Below are 10133 nucleotides of genomic sequence, written 5' to 3'. Positions count from 1 at the left end.
GGTTTGCAATTATTGTTTTTCTGTAACCCTGAAAAGAAAGAGCACAAAGTTCATGGCTGACTTCCTCAGTGACCATTACCTAGTGTGTGGGATTTTGTCCAAAAACTCATGTTAACTTTGTGGAACTGGAACAATGTGAGGAAACAGCCACACTAGATAGTGGTTGTTTATGATTTAATTACCATTTAGTGAACAGTAGAGAAAACACAGGTTAGAATCTCCTCTGACTACGTCTTTGTTCAGCCCAGACATCTTCAGAAAGTTTTCTCCTCCAGCTTTGTCTGTAGTGGTGTTTTTTCTTTCTTTCTTTCTTTTAAATGAGAGTACATCCTCCTTCCTGTCCTCTGTAGTCTTCATAAAGACATGTGGGCATTACTCACGAAATTCTCTGAATGGTGGTTATTATTGACTTGTAATTTTCACTTCAACTGGAACAAATTATACGTGTGTACAGGATTCCTCTACACAACTGGAGTATTTTGCCATAAGCCTTTTTGAAGGCATGAGCATTTAACTGGGTAGAATATTCTGAGGGTGGAGTACTATCTAATGTAATTTTGACCCATTTTGGAGAAAAACGCTATTTATGAATTGGAATGGGTGTTTTAAAGTTTGAATGTTTATATTTGGCATAATGTCGTCACCATTAAATAAAATAGTTGATCACACCCACCTCCACCCAGGTTACAGCCTGTCAAATTCAACACAACTATTTGCTGAGCACTTGCTGTCAGTATTCTAGTTAACAGCATAGATTAACTGCATGACCCAGAAGTTCTGAACCCATGAATTACCAGGGATTCCCTCCCTGATGTGTTGTTCCCTACTGCTGCCCTAGAAACAGAGCAAACCAGAGAGAACCGGGCTGACCCTGTCAATGGGTCCTCACCCACGTGTTTATAATTGTAGGACACGACCCAGAAGCAGACACACACACCTTGTGAAACAACAAGGGGATTTATTTACACGGGGGGGGGGGGGGAGAGCGGAGAGAGAGAATTCAGAGGCTGGCACATGGCTATGGGCCATCTGTACTTCCCCAGATAGCATCCGTTCAGTGGGGTCCTAACCCAATCCAGGGCAAGCCGTGGGCTTTTCCACGAGCACTCCCCCTCAATAGCAGGAGGAAGCCAGAAGCCTCAGCTCCGCCCTATTACCCATCAGCCCCACCTCAGGGGGCAGAGTCTAGAACACCCCACCTTCTACCATCCAGTTGGCTATGCTTGCACCCACTGGCTGGGAATTTGGTTCTCACTGTTCTTGTTTACACCCTCACCTCTACCAGACAGGTAGAAATAAAGTCACTCCTAGGTCATATTTAGAGAGCTTTAAAATATATAAGGCTTCCTTTTTTTTAATGTTTCTAGATTTTCATTCTGCCTTTCAGAGATAGTTCATTTTCTCAAGTTCATCTGTTATTGTTCCAACAAACAAACTGTGGAAATATTCCGTGTAGAGAGTACACGGAATACTTCGGGTACCTACTATTTCTTTTTATAAAAACTGAAAATGGAAATGAGCGTCCATGTTCAGTGTAGGCTATGAACCTGTGGAGTAATAAATCTGCCATGTTTGGCATATTGCTGGAGCTCTGTAAAATGCACTGTTGTTCTCAGCAAAAGTAAAATGTTGTTATGAAAAATATTTGCCACTTGGCAGTGTCTTTTCAAGCTGGGCAAACAGTGAAACAGCTGCCTTAACAGCTGCATTCCAACAGTCAGCCAAGAGTGGCAGCAAAACAGACGGAATGATTCTTCTCCCAAAGGATGGACATTCTGCCTTCATTTCCTGATCCATTTCAACACTTCACAGCTCAGAAATAAGAACATTTAATCCTATGCCGTTTAGCCTGCTGCACAATCGAGAACAGTATACACAGGAACGTGAAGAGCGGTCAGCCACTGACAACTGTCCCTGAAATGGATCCAAGGTAGAGAAATCCCTGCTGGCTGAGCGCTCATGTCCAGCATTCAAAGATGAACAACTGTTATTTTGGAAGGTGGATAGGGTGGTTTCCATTTATTGAGGACCTGTTGTGTGTCAGGCAGCACTAAGACTCATTTTAAGTCTCAGAAAAGACATTCTCAAGAATTGATTCAATGGTATTCTTAAAAAATAAGTACCTGTAATGAACTGTGAATTGCAAACAAATAAAAAAAACTTTTATAGAATTTAAAAAAAATGATAAAATATAAGCACTAAGACAAAGAATTTCATCGGGGTTTGAGGGTGGTTAAAGCAGGTATGATTAGAACAGAAATAGTGAGTGACTTTAGACTCTGCTAGGAAAATGTAAAAGAAAAGACATGTAACCTAGAACTCACCAAATAAGTGGAAGTGAGGGAAAGGAAGGGATCTTTAAAATCTAATAGAAGGCAGGAAAAGACGGAGGGGGGAGGGAATGGAAACAAAAAGAAATTTGGTAAAAGTCACTTATCGGTGATTAAAGTAAATATAAATGGATTAAGTCCATCTATCAAAACACATAAATCAGCACAGCTTCAAGCACTTTAAAAACATATAAAATTTGATAACATGATGCATAAGACCAAACTGTTTTTTTTTTTATTTTTTTTTTAATAGAGGCATGTTTTATTTATTTATTTGTTTGTTTGTTTATACAAGCACTGGGTACAGTCAGAAGCGCGGGAGGGTGAGAGAATTCACCGAGCCAGAGCGGGGAGCAGAACAGACAGAAGGACCGAAGTACACTGCTGAGGGGAGCAGCGGGCGGCAGGAGAGGTCTGCACGCCATGTGGGACCCTCCTCTGGTGGCCGGGGAGCAGCCGGGGATCGAACCCGGCGCCGCAGAGGCCGCGGGCAGCTTCGCAACCCAGCGCTCAACCGCTGCGCCACCAGGGAAGCCCAAGACCAAACTGTTTTAACAAAAACTTAGCGCCTGTCTGTATAAGTCTGATGTGAATGGTCCAGGAGTAGAGATTCTTAACTCCTCCTGGGCATTTAAGGACTTGGCTTCCTTCCAAGTCATCTCCCCCATGGGCTACGCAATGTTCAAACACTTCAGTGAGGCTATAGAACATGACCTGGGGGAACGGACACAACAGAAAAACATGTCTGCATTTTCATCTTGGTTATAGTCCCCATACAATTTCCACCCCCCTTGTTTTTATACTACTCCCTTCTTTCCCCCACCCCCTTGTATGTCTCTGGTTTATAGTTGCTTGTTGATTTTGATTTTCACTTTATTATAATTAGTCTTTTTCCTGGTCCGTTATTTAGGTTTTCTAAATTCCTGCTATGAGTGAGACCATTGTGCAAAAATGAAAAATGATGTAAAAATATATAAAAATAAAATAAAAATAAAAAATAAAAATAAAAAATAAAAAATAGCAGGTGGGGAAAAAAAAGAAAAACATATGATTACGTGAATAACCTGTTTCTACTGTACTGAAAGTCTGGGTTTGCTTGTTTTCTAGTGGGTATTCAATTTGTGTTAAATGCTTTTTCTACATCTATTGAGTTAAGCATGTGATTTTCCTCATTTATCTTATAATTTGTATTTCACAGTTTTTTAATTATTAAGCCAAAATTTCTTTCTTGAAATAAATCTCATGTGGTCAAGATTAATTATCTTATTTTAAAGAAAAGTAGACTCAATTTGCTACTATGTTGTTTAGGATTTTTGCATGTATGTTCTTAAAAGAAACTGGGCTAACATTTTCTTATAACAGTCTTGTCAGATTTTTGTGTCAGGATTATGCTACCCAGGGCCTCCCTTGGTGGCGCAGCGGTTGAGCGCTGGGCTGCGAAGCTGCCCGCAGCCTCTGCAGTGCCGGTTCGATCCCCAGCTGCCAGGCGAGGGTCCCACATGGCGCGCAGACCTCTCCTGCCGCGCCCACTCCCCTCAGCAGTGTATTTCATCAGTCTGCCTGTTCTGTTCCCCGCTCTGGCTCTGGTGAATTCTCTCACCCTCCCGCGTTTCTGACTGTACCCAGTGCTTGTATAAATAAATAAATAAATCTTAAAAAAAAAAAAAAAACACTCCTTTTAAAAAAAAAGATTATGCTACCCTCATAAAAAACCCAAAGTGTTCCTTTTTCTTCTATTTTCTAAAAACACTTAAGATAGGTAGGTATTACATCTTCCTTAAATGTTTGGAATAATTCACCTATGAAACATTTCAGCCTGAAATTTTCTTTATGGGAAGATTTTTAAAAGAATATTTGCTTCCCCCCACCCCCTCAGGTGTAGTCCCCATAGAGTTTCCTTCACCAATGCACCTGGTGCACCATCACCTCAGTCCCCTGTGCTCCTCCCTCCCTCCCTCTGATCCCTCTCCCTCCTCCTCCCCTGTAGTATGTCTCTGATTTATAATTGTCCGTTTTTGCTTTGTTGTGTATTGTACTGTTGTTATTTTTTTTACACTGATGTCTTATTTGTTTTCCCCCCCATATTCCTGCTATAAGTGAAACCATCAGATATTTTTCTTTTTCCTTCTGGCTTATTTCACTGAGCATAATTCCTTCTAGCTCCATCCATGTTGCTGCAAATGGCATAAGTTTATCTTTTTGATTGCTCAATAGTATTCCATTGTGTGTATATGTCACATCTTCTTGATCCAGTCATCTATTTTTGGGCATTTGGCTTGTTTCCGGGTTTTACCTATTGTAAATAGTGCTGCAATAAACATAGGGGTGCAGGTGTTCATTTGAATCAATGTTTTTGTGTCCTTTGGGTAGCTCTTTATGGTAAGATTTTTAATTGCAGGTTAATTTCCTCAACAGATTATGATTACTCATATCTCTTTTGTGTGTTCGTTTTAATGAATTTTTAAAAAATTTCATCTAAGACAATTTTTTTGGTATAAGGTCACTCATAATATTCTTTTACATTTTTAACCACTTTGTTGATATGTAATTAACACACCCTACAATTAACCCACACTAATTTAAAAAATCATTAAAAGTGGACAATTCAGCGATTTTTAGTGTACTCACAGAGTTGTGTAATCATTGTCACAATCTATTTTAGAATATTTTCATCATCAAAACAAACCTGTTGCCCATTAGCAGTCATTTCCTACTTTTCTCTAAGTCACCCCACTCCCTAGCAATAAGCAACACGAACCTACTTTCTATCTCTATAGATTTTCCCATTTTGAAAATTTTATATAAATGGGATCATATTACATATAGTCTTTTGTGACTACCTTCTTTTATTTAGTATTATGTTTTCAAGGTTCATTGATGTTTTAGCATTTATCAGCACATTTCTTTTTATGGCTGAATAATATTCCATTGTATGAACTTACTACATTTAATTTATTGGTTCACCAGGTGATGGTGAACCATCACTTGGTTGTTTACACTTTTTGCCTATTAAGGATAACGCTGCTATGAACATTGATATAAAGCTTTTTGCTGACTGTTCTCCAAAGCAGTTGCACGATTTTACATTCTTACCAGCTATACTTATGAGGGTTCTAAAAATCTCAACATCAACTTGTTGTTTTCTTTCTTTTTTTAGACACCCAAGTGAATGTAAAGCAGTATCTCATTTTGGTTTTAATTTTTATCTTTCTAGTGGCCAATGATGAGCATCTTTTCATGTGCTTATTGGTTATTTGTTTATCCTCTTTGGAGGAAATGTCTATTTAGATTCTTTGTCCATTTTTAATTGAGTTTTTTTGGGGGGTTAACTGATGAGTTATGGATTATTTTTATGTTTTGGATATATGTTCTTTATTAGCTATATGGTTTGCAAATATTTTCTCCCATTCTTTTCATGTTCTTGATATTGTCCTTTGAAGTCTTTTGTCTTTTTAGAGTCTTTCAGTTGTGTGGTAGCTTCTCCTTTTACATTCCTAATATTTCTATACTTGCTGTTTTATCTTGATCAGTCTTATTAAGGATTTAACAATTTTATTAATCTTTTCAAATAAACCATATCAGTTTTATTGAATTTTCTTTCATTTACAGCACCTTCTCTTTCACTCTTCTGCCCTTAACTACTGTGGGCTGAGTATTTAGTTAAGTTCTGCCCTTTAAAAAATTTAGTTTAGCTCTTTAACCTCCTGCCTTATGCAACTTCAAAATCTGGCAAATGTCCTGAGAGGGACAAATGTTAACCATGTGTTTCTTGCTGGCATTGTCTCTGGGATTTTGTCACTTTAGCACTGTGGACAGATTTTTTTCTGCCTTTCTAATCCAACTATCTCTACAGATTCCTTTATGAGGTTTCTGATGGAAAGCGTGACTTTTCTCTTTCTTCTCATCCTGACATTCTGTCCTTCAAATGTTTTGAGCATTGTCTTCTACTCCAAGTTCAATTTCTGGCAAAAACTGGAGGGAGAGGCTTGTTATATGTTTGATGTAGTCCCATCTTCTAGTAGGAATTTATCTCCTAAACTCCCTTGGGCTACAGGTTTTATTCTGCCTTTCTGGCCTAGCTCCCTGATCTATTTTATAATCCAGTATCCTTTAGACTTCTTTAAATTCAAGTGTGTCATGCCTGCAACAATGACCTCCAACCCCCACCCCCAACCCCTAGCCTCTCTTTGTCTCAATAAAAACCCTTTGCTAAAAGCAGAGCCATTGTGACCAAAATTGGACTAAGAAAATAGGCAAGGATTGTCAACTCACTGGAGGGCTCTTCCATTTCTGGAATTTTAGTTCTTCTAGTTTTTGTTGTGCTCATAACTACCCAATGTTTTAAAAACTTATAACTATAATTTATCTGCCTTAGTGGGAGAATGGTCTTTTTACTAAATCCAAATTGAAGTAGAAGTCTCAGTACCTACTTAAGAAGTACTATATCCAATGTACTCTGATGACTTTTCCTCTATTTCTTTTTTTTTTTTTAAAGAGGCATGCATTATTTATTTGTTTGTTTGTTTGTTTGTACATGCACTGGGTACAGTCAGAAGCGCGGGAGGGTGAGAGAATTCACCAGAGCCAGAGCGGGGAGCGAACCAGCGCCGCAGAGGCCGTGGGCAGCTTCGCAACCCAGCACTCAACCACTGCGCCACCGGGGAGGCCCACTTTTCCTCTATTTCATTCAAAACAAACTTCTGCTCACACTCACTATTAATCAATATCAGGATCTACCCAAAGGATCACAATCTACATTTTGAGATAAACTAGTCTAAACTCTGGGAAAATCAAGGTACGTTGGAACTGACTGGAAGAGGAGGCTCATCTAATGAATTGAATAAGCCTCAATTTCTTGAAGTATAGAATTATGCCTGTATTTCTCCTGGAGGGCTGACAAAGTCAGCTTTTGCAGTCAATCTAACCTCTCATTCTGCAAATGCCATGGCAAATTTAATTTTGTTCTACCCCTTCAGTCTTTTTCTCAGTCAAAATACAAATTTTGAGCTATAATTGACATCTAACCTTATCTTATTTTCAGGAACACAGCATACAAAATCAAATTTTTAGGATTTGTCTTAGTCATTAGTATTATATTTCCATAATTTCTAAGTTTCAAATTTTTGTTCCACAAGGATATGATGATTTCTTTCAAAAACAGAAAAAACAATCCTGCCCCTCAAAGTACCTTCCTCAAACTTTGGCTTCCCCTCCCCCTCTGAATTACTATGACTTTGTAATTTAAGTAATAATTTGCTCAATATATGCTCGCGGAAGGATTTTGAGCTTCCAAGTGTGTAAGCTTCTGCTCTGTTGTCATAATCAGTAAGTGTCTATGTCATAAGCAGAAAATAAGCGACTGGTTCCCTGGCAGAAATAGCCAAACAGAGGCTCACTGTGCTTGGTTCACTGTCCCATAATAAAAGAATCCTTAAGTTTTGTGTATTAATTACTGATTGACTAATAAAAGCAAATTTATCACCAACTTTTCTAATATTGACAGCCGAAGATCTGTGATAACCTTTGTGGCAATGTTGGTAATTTAGTGGCTTCTCCCCTACCCCCACACTCTTGTGCATTTTGTTGTTTGATGAATTAGTCCTTTTTAAACTTCAACTTTCTTGCAAACTTCTTGAAAGTAAGCATTATTATTCTAAATGCTTTGTTTCTGTGTATTCCTTTGACAATTCTATAGATTCCCCCAAGATTTTATGTGCATATGCATTAGAGGAATGAATTATTCACTAGTTAGATAGAAGTAAATCATATTGTCCATGAAGACCAATTAAAGGGCTCTTTAAATTATAACTTTTTCCAGAAGTAAAACTTCTGTGGCAGTAGCATTTCAGGCTAGTTGATTCTATTTCTTTTTCTGACTCTTCATGTTTGTTGGTTTTTTGTTTCCTGGTTAAGCTGATTTTCATGCTAGTTTTGATTTCAATATTACTATTTCTTTGCATTCCGACCTCCTGCATGGACCTTTCACTGGCAGCAATGTTGATAAGACAGCTTTTAATGGTCTGATTGTCTAGCTTTCTGAGACAACCAATGACAGAGTATCTAGTTGTATTTTATGTTTGTCCTGAAGATTCTGTTATCTCTAGTTAGCTGAGATACAGCTTTCCTTTGCATCTGAGTCTCAGACATTGGTTTAGTCTACCTGTAACTGGTTTCATGATTAGGTTGAGATGTTTCTCACATCAACCCCCACTCTATGAGCTTCTTCGAGAGCTCTGTGTCAAAAAATATGTAAACTGCCATGTTAATCAGATGCTTTGATGGATAAACACATCACGTTCCAGAGTCAGAAAATAAGACAATACTGTGTAGTAAAGGATTAACAAAACAGGTCTAGGTCCTATAAACTTTTCACATTCCAAAGAAAGATTTGGCCTTTGCTCAGCTTCTGGAAGATGACCTCTAAGTCCTTGGAATATATTATCTGATCACAATGTTTTTGTTAACCTGGGTACTTAGACCATGTCAAATAGTCTATGCTAACAATATGACTTATGGTAGGGGTCCTGAGGTATCAGCTTGATCTCTGGAGGGGCTGGAAACTGGAGGTCAACCAGATGGATAGTCAGTCATGTCCATGTGACCAGCCCACAATTAAAAATCTGATCACTGAGATTCAGAGGAGTTTCCCTGGTTGGTGATATTCCAAGCAGATTGTCCACACACTGTAGCAAGGAGAATTCAGTGTTTGATGCCTACATGGCCTCACTTGAAGAAGTCAATTAGAAGTTTATGCCTGCTGTCTCCTGGACTTTGCCCTATGTCTCTTTTCAGTTGCTTATTTAAATGTTTCTTTTCACTGTAATAAAATATAACCATGATTATTAATTTTAGTTAACTCTGAGTTCTATGTTTCCTTCTAGTAAATTATTGAACTCAAAGGTGGTGGTCTTAGGGATCCCCTAAGACTCTCTTTGCAATCCCGAGATACAGTAACATCAGCAAAAAGTCAACCTGTCTGGTTCTCATTTCCCAGGTAAACGTAAACTTGAATCTTTCCTGTAAGTTACTCTAATAAAAACAACTATGTCCCTGATTTTGGCAATACCGATGATGGAAGACACATGATTTTTGGATGTGCCAATCATGTAAAAACTGCTGTTTTCCTTCTTGAAGAGAGTAAATGTATATTTGGAGACCTTGGTAACTTGGTACTTTTGTTTCCTTTAAATACTTGTGACTATTAGGGCTTTGGTGGTGGGTGTGGTGTCACATACACTTGTAGAGGTGTGAAACTCTAAAACATATAGTGTTATAAATCATTACCTTAATAAACATAATTAAAAACATAAATACTCTCAGATTTTTAAAAAAAATTTTTTTTAAAGAGGCATGTATTTTTATTTATTTGTTTGTTTGTTTATACAGCACTGGGTACAGTCAGAAGCACGGGAGGGTGAGAGAATTCACCAGAGCCAGAGCGGGGAGCAGAGCTGGCAAAGGGACCGAAGTACACTGCTGAGGGGAGCAGCGGGCGGCAGGAGAGGTCTGCGCGCCATGTGGGACCCTCCTCAGGTGGCCGGGGAGCTGCGGGCAGCTTCACAATCCAGCGCTCAACCGCTGCGCCACTGGGGAGGCCCCCTACTCTCAGATTTTTAATTTGATAAGGTTGTCCTTCTAAAGCTTGGGCTTTTTGCAAATCTTTGCATAAAAATTTTTCTTCTCTAAATACTTTAGTTTCTGAGTACCTTATGCTTTATTTCAGCAGGTGGTAGTTTGAATCAATATTTTAGTAGACTGGTTAGGAGAATCATACTCTATCTTTTGTGGTTTATCCACAGGAAT

The sequence above is a fragment of the Talpa occidentalis genome, unplaced genomic scaffold, assembly GCF_014898055.3.
Source record: "Talpa occidentalis isolate TD23 unplaced genomic scaffold, MPIMG_talOcc4v2.1 talOcc4.2, whole genome shotgun sequence".
NCBI lineage: Eukaryota > Metazoa > Chordata > Mammalia > Eulipotyphla > Talpidae > Talpa > Talpa occidentalis.
The sequence above is the reverse complement of the archived record's forward strand: the minus strand, read 5'-3'. Positions refer to the sequence as shown.